Raw genomic sequence first — 19,683 nt, 5'->3', positions numbered from 1 at the left:
TAAAAGATGCATTTGTGTTTACATTTCATTCCATTTAGATTTAAATCTCTCCATTCTCTGCCTTTGTGTTTGCATAACAAAATAGTGAAGATTTTAAGTTTTAAACAAAACATCTGATTCATCCCAATTTTCATATTTATATTTATGCTCTAAAAGTATGTACTCTTTTTGTGAGAAAAAAGTACATACTTTTGAGTATATAGCACAGTAGTAACTTTCGGACATAGCAGTTAGTCATTTTTATGTCTTAAATTGACTGTTAAATGCATCATGTCACCATTTAAATGTATATGAGGAAGAGCTTGTTGAATATGCATGTTGATCTGCCAGTCACAGGTGTGTCAATCTAAAAGTTTGCATTATGATGCATTTAATGATCAAATACATTAATCTAAATGTTTACAGTATAAATATTTATCACTCAAACCTCTTTACTTCCTGTCCACTGGTCCTGCATATCAGCCATGTTTGTGTTTTTTATACACTTTTTATACATGTTTGTAGTTCTAATCAAATCAGTATTAACCGTTAGAGTATGCACGTCTCTGCGCTTCGAATTTCTACTAAAAGTACACCATCTGGGATTCTTTGGCATACTTCCAATACTATGATTTGGGTGCGAATTTTATTTTTACATTTTTATTTTAATATTAAAATGTAAAACAAATAGCATGTGAATTGAGACACAGCATAATATCTAAGTCCTACTTATGGTTTGGGTGTAACTCTGAATAGATGTTTGAAAGTATGCAGGAGTATTTTTTTGTGGTTGGAATATTATAATGTAAGATTTTGGTATGAAATAACTGAAAAGAATTCCATTTATACTAGATACCTGAGCAACTGCATTCAAAATGACAATGTATTTGCCTTTGGTAGTGAGGTATGCAGTGAAATATGCAATCCAGGTCAGATAGTACAAAATGAGACTGAATGTTATTGATTTGGCCTCGTTGTAATTTTTGGGAAGATCTCTTCCCATGTAAGAAAACAGTAGACAAAGGGAACCAAGAAACCAACTTATGAATACAACTATGGTGAAGGTTATAGTATTCCCTGTTTCACAGATAAACATAAGTTGGTCTTTATAAGTCCATGTGTCTGTGACGAGTTTGACAGGATTGACAGTCATCCATATCACACATGAGATTAAATGAATGAAAGAAGCAAATGCAATGAAGAGCCACTGGCCATTGTGTTTTACCCAAAGGCTGTGCAATCTCGGGAACTGTGCAGCCATTTTAAAAACACAAACAATTTGAAACGAACGGACAGTCAAACACGAAATACAGACAGTGAAGAAAAAAGCAAATATTGCATTTCTCAGAAGGCAAAATACAAATGTGGGTTTTCCAAAGAAAAAGAACACGCTTACACTAGACAGAAACAAACTAGTCAACATGAGGAAACACATGCTGCCACCAGCAGACTTCACCACTGGTGTGTCGTAATTGTAGGCAAAAATGCAAAATACAGCAATAAGGAGAAAAATTAGGCATGCGGCAGAAAGCATGACAATGATGGAGGGAATTTCTGTGAACTGAGGATAGATAACAGAACGAGTCTTACATGTCGTGCTGCCCTCATCAGACCATTCACTCTCTGCACATGAAAAACAGGTGTAGGGGTCTCCTGAAAACAAGAAAACAAAAATAAAATCTGTAAAATAATATGGAATTTTGGTAGTAGTATTTTTTCTGAAAAGCAAAAGAAACTCTTTTTTTTTATCACATTCACAATCTTTAAATCACATTTCAAAAAGCACTATAATTCAAATAAAATATGTGATAGTCTACACCAAAAATGGTAATTCTGTCTTATTTACTCACCTTCATGTCATTCCAAACCATAGAAGATAGAGAAGAACAGAAGACAGAGAAAATAGCATATAAGATATTTTTAAGAATGTCGGTAACCAGACAGATTCCACTGATTTCCATTATATGGACAAAAATACAATGGAAGTCTATAGGAATTGAAACTTTTTCAAATGCTTGGTTACCAACATTCGAAATATGTGTCCTAAATAAAATTGTTTCTAGGATACGTATATGTAATCCTAATCCTGTAAAGAATGAGACACTGCATTGCAAAACGCACTGAAAGTCAAAAGAGTCGCCAAAGACAATTCTTTATGGAAATCCCTGTTCTAAGTGTGTTACGGTAAGTAAAGCCCTAGCCTATATCCTAAATGAGTTATGGGAGTTAACGGGTCTACCAGGCTTTAACAAACAACAATCGCCATAAGTGGAAGGATCAGAGACGATGTAGATCATAATAGATCATAAAGACCCTCAAATCTCCCTTTTCTGTTAAAGATACTAGAAAAGGTAGTATCCGCACAAATATCTTCGAGAAAAATGGTATGAGGATTTCCCGTCAGGATTTAGACCGTACCATAGTACTGAGACTCCTGAGACCTGTTACTTTTCACTCTTTACATGTTACCTCTGGGAGATATTGGGTGCTTCCCAATATCCATCCTTGTTTCTTTGCTCCCCCGTCCTACATTCTATGACCTGGAAAACGATCAAGCTCAGTCATATTGTAGGACATCTTAATTCACAACAACACCCAAGAACTGCAGGCCTCACTTGATTCAGTTAAGGTCAGTGTTCATTACTCCACCATAAAAAAGAGACTGAGCAAAAATGTCCTGTATGTCAGAGTTCCAAGACGAAAACTGCTGCTGAGCAAAAAGAACAGAAAGGCTCATCTGAGTTTTGCCAGGAAACATCTTGATAATCCCCAATACTTTTAGGAAAATACTTTGTTAACTGACTAGACAAAAGTTGAACTTTTTGGAAGGTGAGTGTCCCATTACATCTGGAGTAAAAGTAACTTCAGTAGCATTTCAGAAAAAGAACCATACCAACAGCAAAATATGATGGTGGCAGTATGATGGTCTGGGGCTTGCTGCTTCAGGGCCTGGAAGACTTGATATGATAAATGTAACAATAAAATTTGCTGTTTAACAAAACAATCCTGAAGGCCATCTGAAATTAACTTGGTTTTCGAAGAAGGAGAATGATCAAAAACACACCAGCAAGTCCACCTCTAAATGGCTGAAGAAAAACTAAATGAAGATTTTGGAGGGGCCTAGTCAAAGATGCTGTGGCATGACCTTAAAAAGGCGGTTCATGCTCGAAAACTCTCCAATGATTTTCAACAATTCTGCAAAGATAAGTAGGCCAAAAATACCTCCGCACTCATTGTTACTTACTGCAAACGCTCGATTGCAGGTATTTCTGCTAAGGGTGGCCCAACCAGTTATTAGGTTTATGGGGCAAACGCTTTTTCACACAGGGCCATGTGGGTTTGGATTTTGTTTTCCCTTCATAATAATCTTAATTTAAAAACTGCATGTTGTGCTTACTTTGATTAATATTTACATTTGATGTATACATTTCTTGTATACATGAAATTATACCTATATACATATACATGAAGTATAATATTTACATATGATGACCTGAAACATTAAGTGTGTTTTGTTTACTGAATGCAATTTCATTTATTCATATAATTATTTACAGGTGAAAGAATATGATATCTGAATGCATTTGGCTTGAATATTCAGTGCTTTGACATCATGGAGAAATCAGAAAGCACAAAAGCACATGAGGTGGAACCAGCATCACCTTCTAGAAATGAAGCAAATGCTCGCAAGGAATGCTGGAAGTGTGACCCTGAAACACAGTGTCTTGTTCCCTCTGGGAACTAGGGTTACATATGTAACCTAGAGAAATTCCCCTTTAGGAACTCAAGCTGCATCACAAAAAGCCTTGACCCCCAAAGAGAGGAGAGATCAGAGAACTTGAGGCTATGGAGTAGCATCCTGACCCACCACATAGCTTAAGTTTCCTTGGCCATAGACCTCAGCCTCAGTGCACCATGGAGGAAGCATGTAACTGGGGGTGTCTAAAAGTGGATGTGGTAAGCAGTTATAGCCAGCACATACACCCTCAGGGTGGAGTGGGTCAACCCTTCAGAAAATCTAGCCTGCAAGAAATCTAGCACTGTACCAACTGGGTAGGTCAAACTGGTAATCTCTACACTAGGAAGTGAAAGCTTCCCCTCCAGGCTGTACAGTTTCCTTGTAAAGGGAGCTCGGGATTGAAGGATGGTCTCAACAACCTCAGTTGAGAGAACGGAAGCTCCTCAGAGGCCACACCTAAGAAAAAAGATACCTCCTGGCAGAAGTTTCCCATGGAGAGCTGTTGAGAATGGAAATCAGGTCTGAGAACCATACTTGGCCTAGCTAGAAAGGGCTACAAATAGCAGATTGTTTTCATCCTGGCACACTCTCACCAGAACTCCCGGGAACAGATCATTCAGGAAAAACAGGCCACACCTGTATCATAGCATCCAGCCCCAGTGGATAAAGAACCAGAATGTGATGTGTCTCTAATCGCAAACGCCTGAGCCTGTCCAAAAATTCAGGGAAGCATCCCAGACATCTTAACAGGATGTCTGCTTTAAATTAATGGAGTTCCCTGGAGTCACAGAGGAGCCAGAGCAGGATCCACACACTTTGTGAAAGCGCGGGATAAGAGGCAAGGCCAAAAAGAAGAACCCAGAATTGGTAAGCTTTGCACCCAATTCAAACCTTAGGAACCTCCTGTGATAGGGAAGGATGTAGAAGCATGCATTTTTAGATTGATCATGAGGCATGATCTCCTCGAGAACCTGAAAAAGGTTCAAATTTCAGATGTAAAATAGGATGCAACCATCCCTACGTTTTTGGAATGATAGAACCCAGGCTCTCTTTCGTCTCTTTAGGAACCACCTCAATGGCCTCCATTCTCAAGAGAGTGTCTACTTCTTGTTTCTTGAACAGAGCCTGCTTGGGGCCACCAGAATGGCCCCATTGAAAGCTTCGAACTAAATACTGTAAACGTTTCTAGTATGCAGAAACCCATTGAGACATATTTGGCAGAAGTCTTCATGTTGTTAAATACTCTATTAAGGGTATTAATAATACTCTATTAGTCTCTTGAGACTGACTTCTGAGAGCTCCTAGCTCGGTGCCCTGAAGAGGAGGCAGCTGATCTAGCTGCTTTAAAGACTTTCAAAGAGGTGGCGAGCCTCTCAACTCTCCTACATTTCTGGGCAGAAGAGACTGAGAGAAGGACTCTCTTTGGCTGAAGTCTACTGAAACTACAATCCTCAGAAGCACGTCAACTATTAAGGAAGACTAGACTGGTAGAACCAGAGCCTGATAGGTAGGACCCAAAAAGACACAACTGGCAGGGTCCCACACAGCCAGGTAACCTACTAAGGGAACAAGTCTCTTGAGACTGGCCTCTGGTGTAATCAGAGTGACTAATCAAAGTGACAACCAATTAAGCCACTCTAGAGACCTCCAAAAAGGTGGCAAGCCTTTCAGCTCCACAACGTTTCCAAACAGGAGAGACTGAGAGCTGCGCTAGCTGGAGACCGACGCACCCTGTATAATGGGCACAAACCACTCTTTAAAAGTCCTGGGCCATAACCAACAGGATATTTTTATGCCAAAGATTATCCAGCAAATATGACCAATTGCAAATTTGCCTCCTGCTAAAAGCTGAATGAAAAGCTGGAATATATTTGGGGCTGCTGAGAAGAGCAGCCACCTCAGCCTCTCGGGGGAGAGAGAGCACTGTGCTCCCTACTACAGAATTTCATCTCAAGTGCTCACTATGTAGACAGTGAGGGAAAAGAAAGACGGACATCTCCAGTCCCTACTAAATACAATAAGTATAAATAAATATTAAAGTATTTTTCACAGAAAAGTATTGCATTAACACACGTTTTGCTATACACATGTTTATTCCATTTGTGTATATTGGAACAAAACAAAAAAGGGAGGGAAAAAAGCAAATTTGATATAATGTCATAAAAACAAAAAAATTGAGCTGGACAAAATTATTGGCACCCTTTCAATATTGTGGATAAATAAGCATGTGATGCTCCTTTAAACTAACCTGGGGCAAGTAACAGATGTGGGCAATATAAAAATCACACATGAAAGCAGATAAAAATGAGAGAAGTGTGTCTGTGTGCATCACACTAAGCATAGACAACAGAAAGAGGAGAAGAAAACTTGACAGATGAGAAAAAGATAGAGCTTTTTGGTAAAACACGTCATTCTACTGTTTATTGAAAATAGAATGAGGCCTACAAAGAAAAGATCACAATACCTACAGTCAAATATGGTGGAGGTTCAAAGATGTTTTGGGTGCCCTGACTGTGCGCAAGGCATCATGAAATCTGAAGATTACCAAAGGATTTAGGGTCGCAATGTAGGGCCCAGTGTTAGAAAGATGGATTTGTCTCCAAGATCTTGGGTCTTCCAGCAGGACAATGACCCCAAACAAAGCACCCAGAAATGGATGGCAACCAAAAGGAGCAGTTTGCAAAGTAAGAGTGGTCCAAAATTCCGGGTGAGAGGTGTAAGAAGCTTATTGATGGTTATAGAAAGTGAATATTAAGGGTGCCAATAATTTTGTCCAGCCCATTTTTGGAGTTTTGTGTGACATTATGTCAAATTTTCTTTGTTCCCTTCCTTTTTTGTTTAGTTCCAATACACACAAAGGGAATAAACATGTGTATAACTAAAAATGTGTTACTGCAATACTTTCTGGAAGAAATTAAGGGGTGCCACCAAGTTTGGCCATGACTCTATATATTATTTATACACACTGTGACGAGCGTCCCGAGGATCGATCAGCGTTGCCCTGGGAACAAACACGGAACACCTACACCAGCCACTCAACGACGGATTCGCCACACCTGGAGCTCATCAGCCGCGGGCCAGATAAGCCCGGCCAGGCGATGGCTTCATGGAGCCACAAGACTCCGGTAACGCGAGCTAACCTGTTGTCTCTTTCTTTGTCTCCCAGAAGCTACAACGTGACGGGCCTGCCTGAGCTACTTCCCCTAATACCTCACAGTGGACTCCCTCACGTTATTAAGCACGGGAAACACCGAGACGACTCACCGCTGCACTCACCGGATTCACCGCTACACCACCCCCGGACACACCGCCGCACTCCTCGCACGGACTCACCGCCACCTTCTGTGTATTTGTCTAATAAATACACCCTCCGAGGGTTTCACTGCACCTGTTTCTCTTGTGCTTCCTCTGCCTCGCCACAACACATATATAAAACTTAATCATCACAGAAGAAAACACTATTTAAATCCTCTAACCCATCTGCCAGATCCATACACAGTCCCATTGATCTCAATTGGTGCCATGCCTCAACAGCATGACCAGAATGCAAGCTCAGAGGCAGAGATACACTCCTCAGAGTGCTCCCCCGAGTGCAGCCATGAAGAGGAACAAACAGGCTTATGGGTTTGGAATCACATGAGAGGGAAGTTCATAATGACAATTTTCATTTTTAGATAGATGATCTCAAAAGTTGTCATTGACCTCTGCTTAAAGTACTTACGAGAAAAATCCAAATAGCTGTTAGATGGGCATTTTTTACAGGAAAAACAGCAACTATGAAAACCTTCAGTTTGCCTTGAATATCCTGCCTTACATTCAACAGAGCAGTTTGAGAAAGGAACCTTTAGGGAACAAGAGAATGTGTAATTACAGTTAATTCCCACTCTCAAAGTGCAAATCACTACAATGAACATCAACAGTGTTACTGGTGTCTAAAGCATGCAGTAAGTAATGACACATTGAAATTCATTGCAGATGAAGCTTATTTTGTCTTCAGGAGTCAATTGTTTGCAGTGTATGTCATTGAAGATGTTCATAGAACAAATGTTTCAGAAAGTGTGTCTCTCTGTGTCCCTATAAATTTGACACATTATTACACCTAAGATCAGTGCATTGTTTGCTTGGAAAAAAAAGAATGTGTTTAGCACTTTAGGGTGTTCGATGAGCTGATAGGGACCAAAAGCACTGGGGACGAAAAAGCATTGCTAGCTCAAGTTGGCCATAGCCCTATTGGTTGCAATAGGTCTACAATGTACTTAAAAGTTCACCCAAAAATGAAAATTCTGTCATCATTTACTACAATTAAGTAATTCCAATTCTGAACAAAGAAATTCATACAGATTTGATACAGATGTTTTGAAGAAAGTTTGTAACCATGCTCTTTTGGGTCACCATTAACTTCCAGAGTCATTTTTTTCTACTATGGAATTCAATGGTGACTCAAAAACAGCCTGGTTACGCTTTTTTTAAACCGTTTTGGTATATTGCTGTGGAACTCTGGAGGCCTGGCAACTGACTAGTAGACTTGGATCACCAATGGCCTTCCTTCATGTCATTGTGACATTCTATAGTTAAGCCATTATCTATAGTGAGTCACAGAGAAGTACTTTTAACCAATTTAGAGTATGAATTTTCTCCCTTAATTTAAAAGAACAATAAGCTATTATTCAGAAACATTGAGTCGAGAGGTTCACCAAGTTTACCCTGCATGGATTTCACACAGGCCAGATGTGGGCCAATTCTAAGTTGCTGTCTGCGTCTGTTACAGGACTATGGCCAGCGAGGAAGGTAAAATGGTCAGGACTTGCTGTAGAAAAGCTCAGGGACCACTATATGACTCAATACAGTGCTATGACATATTCACTGTTTATTAAAGCAGTCTTTCTCTCAGCATGTAGTGCTGTTGTAGTGATTATGATTCTCCAGTGTCAGCTTCATTTAAAAGCCTATAAAAACTCTGAACAGAACAGTGAACCAACATTGTTAATGATAATAATAATAAAAACTGTTAAAGAAATCTGTTAATTGACCTTCATATGCAGAAAGTAAAACTGTCTAAATCTAAATGTTTATTTTAAGGTTTAAGAAAAAAATTACTTACAGATCCATTGTTATGCCATGGCATGAGTGTGTAGTCGATACTAAAAGTAATTTCTGGATGTGTATCATATGTGCCCACCATCTCAAACTGTGGAGGATTCACATCAGTGCGCCAGAGCACAACTGCATATCTGATGGTTGGATCATAATTTTTATCGTATTTCACCTGGCGACCATTGAGTGGAAAATCCAAATTCTTTATTTCTTGTAGAAGCTGTTGTGAGGGGTGTTCAAATAAAAAAGATGTAACTCATAATAACAATAATCATAAGCACAATCATCATAATTTATTATTATTATTATTGCTCACTCCGATCACCACCAGAGGTCACCCTCCCCATACTACTAATCATTCAGAACTCCATTTCCCATAACACCCGCACCAGAGACTAATCACCTGCACAGGTGTACCTAAGCTGTGTCCACACACTCACTCATTGTGAAGTCTTGTTTTGACCTGACACGACTGAGCGGTTTCTCTTGCATTATCCTGTATTTCTGTGTATAACCTCGGGCTGTTTGACCACTCTTGATTCTCTTCCACCTGCCCTTGTGATCTCATTTACTGGAACACTGTTTGCTGCCTGCCGCGACCTCAGCCTGGACTGCCTCTGATATTTTTTCACTGTTTACGGAATTCTACCTGTTTGACTTTGCCTATATTAATAAAAAGCTGCAAATGGATACCAGTGCCTCTGACTCCTCGTTGCACATAAGCAAAAATGCTAAATATTGTATATTATTTTTATTTGTTTAAAAAAGTATTGAATATTTTAAGTAAAACATTATTTAATAATATAATTGAAAAAATTATTAAACTAAATTGTCATGCATTCGATTTCACTTACCATGTATGGCTTGGCCATTGTTTTATTGTGGCATTCATTCATGTCGCACTGCAGAACTCTATGTAATGCATGAGCTATGGTATATATGGCAGAATAGATGGCAAAGGAGAATGTGGGATTTTCTTTTATGATTTCTTCCGCAGTCAACAATGAGCAGTACTCACAAACTTGATTACATGTATTTCTCTTTCCCAGGATGCCAGTCTCATCGCTATCATTATGACCAACAACAGTTGTTCCTCTGGTTTTATAGATGAATTTATTAAATCCAGGCAGTGATAACAGTCTCTCTGTAATGCCAATGACTGTACCAATTTTCCTGATTCCTGGTTCTCTTGGAATCTGTTGATTCATAGCCCATGCTTGACTTGCAATCCATACTTTGTCCTGGATGTTGTTTGCTATGGCTGCTTTGATAATTTTGCTTGCATATTGTGGCAAAGCAAAAACTACAATGACATTAATGTTGAGCTTATCGATCTTTTTAAGCGTTTGACTGTAGTTTGCATTTAGACTTAGTCCCTCTTGATAGGCCAAACAAATGCCTGTATTATTTATATACTTGTTAAACAGCTTTAGTCCGTCTGTGCTGTAATCATCTTGACTACCAATAAAGGCAACCCAGTTCCATCCAAACCACTGTATGATGTGAATAATCATCTCTACCAGGTCTTTGTTGCTAGGGATTGTTCTTACAAAAGAAGGATACTTAAGTTTATTGCTTAATGCATAGCTAGTAGCTCCATAATTCACCTTTGAAAGAGAAAAGAAACGCATATTCACTTCATATACGTATGTTTCATTAAGCAAACTTTATAAAAAGAAACATACTTTACCATTGGTATAAGGTCCATTGTTATCAGTGGTGCGGTAGCAATAGTTCTTGTGCTTCCATATGGCCTGTTAAAGCAATCACTTTAGGCTGATAGTTGTTGAGTTTTTCTTTAGGTTTGATTGAGCCATTCTTGGAGATCAAATTTAAGACTGAATTTAAATTCTTTATATTAGAACAGTGGTCAAAAATTTCATATCCCAGAGATACATTGGGCAGAAGAGTGGTGGAGTTATTAATCTCTTCAACAGCAAATCTCATTACTTGCAGCATCTGATATCCAGATTTTGAGGAAATGTGCCTTGAAAACATCAGTGTGAAAGTTAATAATAATTGAACATTCATCTAATTAATATGACTTGATTTGCATGAGAATATTTATTTGATTCACATTACTGTGTACTGATAAACCTAGACCAGAAAAAGGTCCTTACTTACCTGAAACATTCTGTGGTCTCTCTGCTGAAAACAGGGTTGTTTCATGTTCTATTTCATGTAAAGCAAAAAGACCACCCAATAAGTAATCTCCTTCAAGCTGAAGTCTGACCTTGACCAAGAATCTTTGAAAAATAAACAATCAGTAAAGCCTACAAAGCAAAATGTAAATGCTACCAAGAAGCATGGTTTAAGATTGGCCGTTGGTTCTGAAACAAGGATGTGCTGAAACAAGGCTCTGATAAAAGCAGTCAGGCTTATATTCTAAACTTAATTTTCTTAAAACACATTTCAATTTGTTTAAACCACTATATTCACTGATACATATATCAATTTACATATCTAAACTCACAAAGCATATGCCAATCAGTTATTAAATAGAGCATTACACCACAAACGTCTCATCTCTTTCTCTCTCTCTCTCTCTCTCTATATATATATATATATAAATATACATTTTCAAATCAAACTCTAGTGAAACAAATGGTAACCTTCAAAAGAAAGAAAGATTTGGGTTTGGGATTGGTTAAATTTTATTGGGAAAAAATATGACCACAATATGACATTTTACCTAATAATTCGGCATGCACTCTAGACTACATAATTTTTTTTAAAATTAATATTCTCTGCATATTTAAAAAAAAGTGTACATTTTAATTTACATTTAAGTATCATCCTGAGCCTGCTCCTGACAATTGTTGTCTCTTGCAGATCAAATAAATCAGACTGGATCTAGCAGTTAATCCCTTTGTGGTAATCACAAACTAATACCTCTGCAAATGTTCTGTCTTTGGCATGCACCTGAACGTCACTGGCAGAGTTTACCTTGAGCTTTTTCAACCTCAGAGGCAACATTCGGTTTCAACGCATCAAAGCGAGACAGCAAGCTATGATGTAGAAACAACATGGCAGGATCTTTTGCGGTAATTTCGGAATGCCAGTAGAAAGGTGACCAGCCTTTATTGAATTGCAGTTGATTCTTTGAAACACTGTAGTATTCGTTCCAATGCATTCCCCGTGTGTCGCTCCATTGGCCTTAAGAAATGTCTGAAACTCTTCTGAGCCGAACTGAAGACCGTTATCACTAACCAGCACTTCTTGAATTACGATGTCCACATGTATGCATTGCCATTTCTAAGGATGCAAGATTGAGGATCTGGAAGCTTTTATTGTCTGAGTACTTTACCTTTCTTTGAGGCTGATAGTGTGCAAGAAGGAAAAAGTCAAGAAAATATAATATAATGCCTCTAAAACAGTTTCCTGTACAAGCTAATCGAGGTCTTCACGATTACTACAAATTTACAGGTTGGTGTATTTAATCCAGGTTAGAGATAGTGGGCCTAGTGATTGGATTGGATAGTGGGCCTAGTGCACAAGTGATTTACAAAACATTCATAAACTGCATAAAACAATCATCATTTGAATATCATGCCCCTAAAAGAATATCATGACACTGGTTTATAAGCCTTGCCGTTAGAGATTACGACATACAGCAGGGTTCCTCAAATCTTAGCCTGAAGGTCCAATGTACTGCAGAGTTTAGCTCCAACCCTGATAAAACTCACCTACCTTTTTTTTAATGATCCTGAAGACATTGATTAACATACAGGTGTGCTTGATTAGGGTTAAAGCTAAACTCTGCAGGAAAATGGATCTTGAGGTCCAGATTTGAGGATCACTGACAAAGAGAAACAAAACTATTTAGTTCCCCTCAAATATTTTCAATTTAATTTAATAACAGAACAAGAACGAAAAATAAACTGTTATAAAATGATATTAAACTATAACAGAAACTAGGTGACATTCATTATAAACAGCATATAAATGCCTGTGTCTCATTCCACAAGAATACAAATGTTTGCTTTTTTTGACATATTTTGGTTGCTAAACTATTATTCCACACAAAAATGAAAATAAATAAACAAATAATAATCTGATATTAGACAGCAATGTAGTTGATTAACACTACCAACCTCCAGAAATGTAGCAAGCAGATCGGTAAAATATTTTTTTAATAGTTTGAAAAATCGACTTTTTAAACTAGAATTGGGTCGGATCACCTTTTAAGATGATAAATCAGCAACACTTTAAAATATGGTTCTGTCATTAATCATTAACTACACAAGAACAAATGAGTAACAATATTAATATCTAGTAACTACTTTTAACTAACAAGAAACTCTGATTAACGAATTAGTAAGTAATAAATGACAGTAGTTTAATATAACCCAATCAATAGCTAACATTTTTGAGTTTAATGATTGATATATATATAATATATATATAATATATATATATATACATACATACATACACATATACATACATACATATATCCAAGTCTGCTGTTAGGTTACTGATAATGTAAACAGTTGTGTGAATTTGTTTATTCAAATTATTCGCAAATAACACATGAGTGAATTAGACGAAGCATGCAAAAATGAACATATTCTATATCTCCACAATGCTGAAGCACTAAGACCATGACCTGAGAATACCTGAATAACAGCTTTCGACACACTATTGCTTATAACTTCTGAATGGTTTACATAAAAATCTGGTCTCTTTCAATTCAGTGCATCATGTCGAGTCGACCCAGACAGCTTTTGAGTATATTAACCTATTGCAATAAAACTGGTCTCAGTGTATTCTACGGTTGATACCAGGAACATAGATACCAGTTTTAACATATTTAGCTGAACGTCCTGTCTGCCATTTTGATTTATGTTAAAAACCTACTTTTTAAAAACGTCTAGACCATTTGTCCCTTTTTCACCAAATTTGACTCAGATAATCTTTAGACCATATTGGCAAAGAATTATGGATTTTGTGTCAAAAAAAAAAAGGTTATTGTTTAATGCGTCAACTAAATTGCTGGAATGATGCCAAACAGTGTCTGTGTCACGCCAGCACCACCATCATCAGACGAGCCAGTCACATGGTTAAGATCACAGTCACCTGATTACTAACTATCAACACCTGTAGCCACTTGCCCGATCCCCTTCATATACACGCGCGCCACATTCACTCGACGGCTGATCTCAAGGCTGCATCCCTACCCGTGCTCTGCCTGCCAGTCCGTCTGCTTACCTCTCTCGATCTGCCGTCCTAAGGAGCTCTGGAACTCTCTGACCCTTTGAAGGGAAGTTATTGAGACTTTCTCCTGCTCGCCGATACCTCAGTTTGTATTAATAAACAAACCATTACTTGGAATTTCCTCTGTGTCTGCCTTTCTATCAGGACGCGACAGTCTGATGCTGTATTTCTGCAGAGCTTTTATATATCAGCACCAAACTTTGTACATGCCTGTCACCCAACACTAAACAACCCCAATTTAGCAAAAGTGATCAACCATAACCATTAATAATCTAATTATTGCAATAAAACTGGTCAAAAATATTGCTTGTGTCTTGCCAAGAACATACATTCAAATTTTGCCAAAATTCACTCCTGGTCTGCCGTCTATATTTTTGAATTGTCTGATTTTCACCAATCAAATCACTGTGTTCATCTTCAGATAATCATAAAACGTTAAATACTGATTTTAAATACATATATAAAAAACATAATTAAATGTTTAAAAGCATTCATTACATGTTTGTGCTATAATGTGCCAAAAACATATTGTTGCTTCCACATGATATTCAGTTCTGACACTCTATCTGGAACAATCTGCTTAAATTTGTTTGTTTTGTAAAATGCTCTATTTGTTTTTGTCATGATTAAATACTATTAATTACTACTATTATTTATGTGCATATGTAGATTAATGCAGATATTAGAACTGCACATACTACTATTCACAATCCAGTCTAATGCACTGTAAATTCCTTAATTGCTCTGGCAAACATGGACATTTTGGACTTTTGGAAATGTGGAAACGTGGCATCGGATGGATTGTATTTTTTTAGTGTTGACCTTAATTAATCACATCCAAAATATTTTTTTTTGTCTTAATTTGCTGGGGTATGTTTATAGCAATAGCCAAAAATACATTGTAAATATAAATATACCCCAGCTGACTTTTAAATGTACAGTATATATTATATAAATGTATATATGTAAACAAAGCTTTCCACTGATGTATGGTTTGTTAGTATAGGTATTACAGTATCCTACCATAAATTTATTCATGTTCTATGAAGATATTTTGTAAATTCCACATATCAAACATACTGTATATATTAAATATACACTGTATATACACAGTAGCCTACAGACGTATTACGTGAACAAAAAACTTTAGATGCAATTAATTGTAATTTAACAATTGACATAATATGTAAAGTTGTACAGTACTGAACATATATATGTATGAGCTATACTGAACATCTGCAAATAATTTATAAACCTATTCAAAACACTATATGACTCCATCTCAAAAATTATGAATTCATCAAGGAAATGTTTTGTTATGTCAAACACAAGTTAGTTAATCTATACTAATTACTTGGACAATATGTTAAAATCTTCTTTATTACAAGTTTAACAAATAATAATAATAATAATAATAACAAAAAGGGGAAAACATTTTTTTCAGATTATATTTAGGTGTACATAGGAACACATGAATAAATTTGTAATTTCTTAATTCATTAATTCAATATCAGACTCCTATCCACCAATTTTCCACTAACATAAAAGCATATAATAACATAAAAGGATTTAAACCATGATTTAAACCAACCTGGTCTCAAAAAAATACATACCTCTGTGCACTTTTTGTGCAACATAGTTTTTATGTTCCTTACTACACATTTTGCCCATGAAATGTCCACTAAGTGGTGCTAAAACATAGGTCCTAAAATATGAAGTATGAGTTGCTATGTTTTTCCACTTCCCCTGTGCAACGCTGTATCAATTTTGTAAAAATTATGCACTGATGTACTTTTTGATACATATTTTGTGGCTTGCTAAAAAGTGCGCCCATTTATGTTAATGCTGTGAGACCAGGTAGACTTAAAGACTGTTAAAGAGTCCTGCTAATGGTTTGGGTGTAATTCTGAAAGGATGTTTGAAAGTATGCAGGAGTATTTTTTTGTGGTTGGTATATTGTAAGATTTTGGTATGAAATAACTGAAGAGAATTCCATTTATACGGGATATCTGAGCAACTGCATTTGCATTTACAGGATCATACTGGAGGCTCAACCTCAACGCACCATGGAGGAAACGCGTCACCAGGCGGTCTCTAACAACTGAATGTCCACTGTGAGAGGCGTGGTTGGCCGAGACCACTGCCATGTAAACTTTTAGGGTAAAATGGGTGACCCCTGTAATAAGCTTGGCTTGCAGGAACTCCAGCGGTTTTTACACCATGAAGTGAAAAGTTTCCACTTTAGGGCATACAGTTTCCTCATAGATAGAGCTTTGGATTGGAGAATGGTCTCAACAACTAAAGTTGAGAGACCAGGAGCTATGAATTGTGTCCCTTCAGGGGCCACACCCACAGTTCCTACAACTCCTGCCTGTGAGAGGAGGTCCCTCCTGACTGGAATCCCGACTGGAATCTCCAGCCGCCCAGGAAGGCCCTCAGATACAAGAACTATACTCGGCCCGGCCAGAACAGCACTACAAGTAGTAGACTGATTGCGTCCCAGCGCACTCTCTCCAGAACTCAGGGAAGCAGAATGATTGGGGGAAAGGCACGTCTATACCATGGCATCCAGCCCCAAATTCAAATTTTATGGAGCTAGATGAAAACCAGAGGAGACATTGCCTATTCTCTTGAGTCATGAAAAAGTCCACCTCTGCCTGATGAAACAATCTCCAGATCTGCTCCACCGGGATTGACTCGTTCCAAACAGGGGTCATATGAGCCTGCAACGTGGTCGAATCCCACACCACACCAAGATAAGTGGTTCTCTGAGTTGGAGAAAGCAAACTTTTCTTGGCGTTCAGTCTCAACCCCAAACGTTTCATGTGAGCGAGGATGACATCTAGATGTCTGATCACCCCACTCATCAACTGCTCTAAGTCGTATCAGCCAGTTGTCAATGTAATTAAGTATGCGGATGCATACACTTTGTAAATTGTTCAGAGTGAGAGTGCAAGGCCAAAGGGAAGAATCTGATATTGGTATGTTTCGCTCCCAAAAACAAACCATTACTTGACAGATAAGAACACTGTCTATGGCTATGACTTTTCTGGTGGGAATGGCCTCTGTAGGCATGACAGGCCAGGCAGGAATACTTTATATGGCCCAAACATAACAGGTAGGAATAACCTCTGAAAATGTGACTTGACAGACAAAATAGCTTCCATAATCATAATGTGATGACTGACAGGAACCACTTCTATGCATGAACAATATTTATGACTTTGACACAACTGACAGCCACATCTTCTATGGACATAACATGAAAGACAGGAGTGATTTCTAGGGCTTGTCAGTCATGTCAAGCCCCAGAAATCACTCCTGTCAGTCATGTCAGGAACAACTTCTATAGCATGTCTTGAGAGGCTGGAACAGTCTCTGACATAACTTCTGTAGACAAGTTACAAATACAAGCTACAAACAATTCAACTAGAGCCAATGAGACCAGTGCCACCAAACTAGATTTATGGTCTTACAGGGCTTTAGGCCTCTTGACTCAGGTCCTCCTTTGCCCACATGTTGAGACCTTTAAAGGAAGTTCAGTATTAACAGGCATGCATTCACTTCTAGATTACTGTTAAAGGATAGACACTATACCTCTATCATAAACAGAGCTGGTACCCAAATCAAACATAATTCAGAAAAAATAAATAACGCTGTAAACCTAGAACACTCTTTTTTTTATGTTCACCTTCCTAGCTGACCAACATTGAACTTGTGCTTCGAACCTGTTCTAATTAGTCATTATGAAAGTTTTAAAAAATTGGATGTTCTTTTAAAAACTTCTGATATTGAATAAAGAATAAAGCTTTCCCCATTTTCTACCATAGGCAGGCAGGCTAAAGAAATCTGAAATGGATCCTTTTCTGGTAGAGCATTGTTTTGATGTTTTTGGTGGTGGCATGTTTTTTTTTTTAGAAAGTACTGTGCTTAGGTCAGAATAACTCTAAGAGCATTCCCTCACTCGTTACCCCTTGACACCTTTTAGGAAGTTCAAGTAAACTTGTCTGTTCCAATTTCATTGCTAATCCAAACATTTGACTGCATTTATAGTTTTCTAGGTCATGAATGTGGTCTAGCAGCACTTTGTTAGTTGCTTTTAACTCAGCAATGTCTGCCTCCACTTTAGACCATTCAGCGTTTCATCAGCCATCTTTTCAATAGGTGAAGCATGTTTGCATTGCTTATCCAGTTCTGACAATAAAATGCTCATGATGAATTCCTTGTTAGCGTTAATCTTGAATGGTTTTTCATTAGTTTTCATTCAATGCCTTGAACTAGGCATTTCACCATTGTACCAATATTGCAACCCCTTTATATATATCTGACCTGTTATAGATCATTTTTTCTGAGGATTTAATTTAAGTTGATGGTATCAGGAGTCTTATATACACATGTATGCTACATACATTGCTCAAACAAGAACTTCACAAACTGTGAGCATTTCCTGGTGGCCAGTTATCATTGCTTATTACAATGCCCCTGTTGAGGAGACACTGGATAACTATCATTCACAGGGTAAAGCCCCATTGACACACAAAGCTACACAATCTCATTAATTCAATGGAGTGCTGGTGATTTCCAGTGACAAGAGCAACAGCGACCATTGGTGAACACATGGGGCATGTTCAGCGTTGGGACAAACTTCAGAATCCTTCAACTTTATGCAAATGAAAATGAGGAGTGAAAGCCAATAGAAAATTAAGATGGGTGGCTTCCGGTTGATATGGCGGCGTAAACGGCAGCAAAGTTTATAGCTCCCGACAGTAAGACTAACATAACCCCTAAAATTCAAATTCTTAACTCGCATTCAGACTCAGAATGAGTGGGGGTACCAAAACAAAGACGCGTAAAATTCCTAATAACCAAACAAAGGTGAACGAGCAAAACATGATCGATCGCAGCGCAGGTACTTCGCCTGGTAAGATGGGGGAAGCTAAGCTAACACACGAGGACGATCAGGCTAATGCACACGTTGGACTTGAAACTTTAAGCAAGCAAATTAATGATTTGAAAACAGAAATGAAGTCAGAATTACGATCATTCACGGAAGAATTCAAGAACAGCATGAAAAAGGAATTCGCTCAGTTTAAACAAGAAATAAACGAAAAACTGACATCGAATGCTAGCGAGATTCAGAAACATCAAGGCAGGTTTACAGAGGTAGAAAAACGCATCGAACAGCTGGAGACCTGGTCCACAGAGGCTAACGGCTCTGATAAAAACGCTCCAAAGGAACCGAGAAATGCAAGAGAAACTGACCGACATTGAGTCAAGATCACGAGAAACAACGTCGAATCTACGGAATACCGGAGGGTGCAGAAGGTGGAAATTCAGTCACTCAGTTTGTGGATACGTTCCTCAAAAAGAACTAGGACTTGACATTGATTTCCAAATCCAACGAGCACATAGAGCACTACTTTCAAAACCAAATCCTACTTCCGCCACCACGATCTATCATTGTCAATTTCCTTCAGTTCACGGTGAAAGAATCTGTCTTGAAGCTGGCTTGGCAAAAGCGGATAGAAATGCAGGGCCGTCCCATCTCGTTCGACCACGACTATGCAACAGAAATAATGCAAAACGAAAAAGATACAATGGGATAAAGAAAATATTAAAAGAAGAGAAAATCCGGTTCCAGACACCCTTACGAA

General features: G+C 38.0%; 1 pseudogene; it reads right to left on the bottom strand.

Annotated features, from left to right (window-relative positions):
- Positions 1-697: 697 nt before the first annotated feature.
- On the bottom strand, positions 698-11,120 carry LOC122351015 (annotated as a pseudogene).
- Positions 11,121-19,683: the final 8,563 nt, after the last annotated feature.

Source organism: Puntigrus tetrazona, chromosome 8 (genome assembly GCF_018831695.1).
Source record: "Puntigrus tetrazona isolate hp1 chromosome 8, ASM1883169v1, whole genome shotgun sequence".
NCBI classification, from domain to species: Eukaryota; Metazoa; Chordata; class Actinopteri; order Cypriniformes; family Cyprinidae; genus Puntigrus; species Puntigrus tetrazona.
Note: the sequence above shows the minus strand (reverse complement) of the source record. Positions and strands in the feature narration are given on the sequence as shown.